This window comes from Aplysia californica, unplaced genomic scaffold (genome assembly GCF_000002075.1).
Source record: "Aplysia californica isolate F4 #8 unplaced genomic scaffold, AplCal3.0 scaffold00173, whole genome shotgun sequence".
Lineage (NCBI taxonomy): Eukaryota > Metazoa > Mollusca > Gastropoda > Aplysiida > Aplysiidae > Aplysia > Aplysia californica.
In genome coordinates this window covers 14,023-17,410 of record NW_004797443.1, presented here as the reverse complement: position 1 = coordinate 17,410, position 3,388 = coordinate 14,023, and the positions used below count along the sequence as shown (strand labels likewise).

General features: G+C 43.8%; 1 pseudogene; it reads left to right on the top strand.

Moving 5' to 3' along the window:
• The window catches only part of LOC101849765, a 25,476-nt pseudogene that overhangs the window by 8,784 nt on the left and 13,304 nt on the right, over positions 1 to 3,388 (top strand).

Here is a 3,388-nt window from a genome sequence, read left to right as displayed (position 1 = left end):
CCTTACTATCGTCATTTTTTCCTCTACTTCTTTTGTATGTTTGTCACACTCTTGTGACCTGCTACTTCTGGGGTGCCTTGATAGTCAAAGCAGACTTTGTGCTGTTGAAGCTAGAGAGGTGAGCAGAGTAAGTCTGATTCCTTGTAAGGACTTCTCTGTTGACATCCACCCCTTGGCGCTCATATGACCTTATACAGTTGCGAGCGCCGTAAAAACCTCTACTAAAACTAACTGTTGACACCCATCCCTTGGCGCTCATATGACCGTATGCAGTTGCGAGCGCCGTAAAACCTCTACTAAAACGAACAAAAACCTCCTCAGCTGTGGACGTCCATGACGACAAAAGAGCGGCTGGCGTACGCCCAGGCGGGTGGTGTGGCGGAAGAAGTCTTCTCCTCTATCCGGACAGTCGCTGCCTTTGGTGGACAGGAGAAGGAGTCGCAAAGGTATGGGGAATGTGGGGGACAGGAGAAAGAGTGGCAAAGGTAGGGGGAATGTGGGAAAGTGGGGAATATGGGGAAATAAAAGTGTTAATCTATTGGGGAAAGGAGAAAGAGGTGCAAAGGTAATACATGTATGGGGAATGAGAGGAAATAAAGTGTTAAGCTTTTTGGGGACAGGAGAAAGAAGTGCAAAGGTAGGGCTTATGGGGAATGTGGAGAATGTGGGGAATGTGGGGAATGTGGGGAAATAAAAGTGTTAAGCCTTTTAGCTTTCGGGAAACGATACATTTTTGGGGTTGAAGGATTAATATTGTACAGTTGTGGATGTCAGAGGTATCCTGTGTTGTTTTTGGTGTTTTTGTTTGGCTGTTGTTGTTGTTTTTTGTTTCAACGCTGTGAGGGAGAGAAGGGGGAGCTGGAAAGAGAATTGAAGACTATTTTAATTACGTCGCTGTGAAGCATGATGGTCATCATCAGTTCCCATCTACTAACCCACCCACCTACCTACCTACCTACCCACCTACCTACCAGTCTACCTATCTATCTACCTACCTACCTACCTACCTACCTACCTACCTACCTACCTACCTACCTACCTACCTTCCTACCTGTTCAGGTACGTTAACAGCCTGGATGGCGCCAAAGGGTACGGCATCAAGAAGAGTTTCGTCAAACAGTGTGTGTGAGTGAGTGAATGAGGGTGTGAGTGTGTGTGTGTGTGTGTGTGTGTGTGTGTGTGTGTGTGTGTGTGTGTGTGTTTGTTTGTTCAATTGTTTTGGAAAGAGAGTAGGACATAGAGTAGAAGACTATTTTTATTTATGTCGCTGTGAAGCATGATAGTCACCCTTAAAACTCATCTATCTACCTACCTACCTACCTACCTACCTACCATCTACCCACCTACCTACCTATCTACCTACCCACCCACCCACCAGGTACGTTAAGAGCCTGGATGGCGCCAAAGGGTACGGCATCAAGAAGAGTTTCGTCAGCGGCGTCGGTCAAGGCCTGGCCTGGTTTATCATGTTTGACGTCTGGTCGCTGGGGTTCTGGTACGGCGGGAAACTGGTCCGCTACGGGGACTACGAGGTCAAGGACATGATGACGGTGAGTGGGGATATCTGTGTGTGTTGGTTTGTCGTTTTGTTTTATGTGTTTGTCTGTTTGTTTGTTATTGTTTGTTTGTTGGTTGGTTTGTTTGTTTGTCTGTTTGTTTGTTTGTCTGCTTGTTTGTTTGTCAGTTTATTTGTCTGTTGTTTGTTTGTGTGTTGGTTGGTTTCTTGGTTTGTTTTGTTTGTTTGTTTGTTTATTTGTTGTTGTTTGTTTGTTTATGTGTTTCTGTAGGAAGGAAAAGACGCATATATACATTGTAGACATATCAATGCATAAGAGCCTATTACACGTACAGGCCGACCGGACAGGCCGACCGGACAGGTTTTTTTTTACCGTAGGCAAGCGGTATGGCCAGACGGAATGGAGAAAACTTGGTTTATTAATTAACATATAGATTTCTAGGTTTAGAGAAAAGACCAGGATGATAAAGAAAAGGAATATTTTTTGTGCTTATTTGTTCGTTTGTTTATTTGTTTGTTTGTTTATTTATTTGTTTGTGTGTTTTTAGCAACCCAACAGAGAAAAGAGTTATGAACTGGTCGCTTTTAAGCACAATGGGGCTATCCCGAAAAATACTGTTTTAAGGAAATCGAAGGTAAAGTTTTTGGACCCTTGTTCAGTTTCTTTAAAATACAAGCGTTTTCTCTGTAACCAAACAAATATACACACCAATGAAACCAAACTACTCTTATAGGTAGGGCAATGGCCACTTTTGGTGTAGGTCAAGATTTCTGGAAAACCCCGAAATCTGGGTTAGCCCGTTTGTCCTTATAAGCGACCAATTAATGTGATCGCTGGTGTCTGGTTCGGATTTGACTCATAAAGACGAAGAGTTTCTTCCTGTTTTGGGTAAGTCTTACCCTAACATACCTCGTTATTCCCCAGGTGTTCTTCTGTCAACTCATTGGTTGCCTCTCTCTCGGCTTAGCGTCGCCTTCCATTGAGATTCTGAGTTCTGGAATGGGCGCCGCTTGGGATGTCTTCCAGGTCATTGACAGGGTGAGCTTTATGTCTGTATTATGTAAACGATGAAGCCCGCATGGGACTCTCACTGTTAAAAACAATCAGGAAAAGACAAATACAGTTTTTTGGACACCTGAATAGACATAAGGGGCTTGAACATTTAGCTCTCATTGGCAAAATTGAAGGCAAACGAGGCAGGGGTAGGCCCAGAACAGCATACTAAGGGAACCTAAACAAATGGGTAACAGTGAAAGATCAGGGAAACGTAGCTTTTTTTTAAGAGCATCCAAGCAAAAGAATAATGGAGAACCATGATCGACGATGTCTGTCGCAGATCTGGCACTGGATGATGATGTAAACGATGTGGATAATTCTACACGTTACATATTGGAGGGTGCGGTGGCGAAGCCTCGATTCGAACATGGATTTGTTTCTCCCATTCCTGCCCACCCCGCAGTAATGGGTACCTGACTCCGAGTTAAACGCCGAAGGCCCAGGAAGTTGTCTCACTAACAAGGCAATCCCCAATGTCCGGACCGGATGCGGGTACAACTTTTTTAGTCCCAAAAGAGGCAAATGGTGGCCTCCATAGTGGACCCACGTGTGGAGTTCCCAGTTTGGGATTTAATAATACACGTATCGACACTGGATACAGAACACATTCCACGTGATGAAGAGAAATGGGAGGATGGATAGATGGATTGAAGGATGTATGGATGTATGGATGGATGGATGGATGGATGGATGGATTGAAGGATGTATGGATGTATGGATGGATGGATAGATAGATAGATAGATAGATAGATAGATAGAAAGATAGATAGATAGATAGATAGATAGATAGATAGATAGATAGATAGATAGATAGA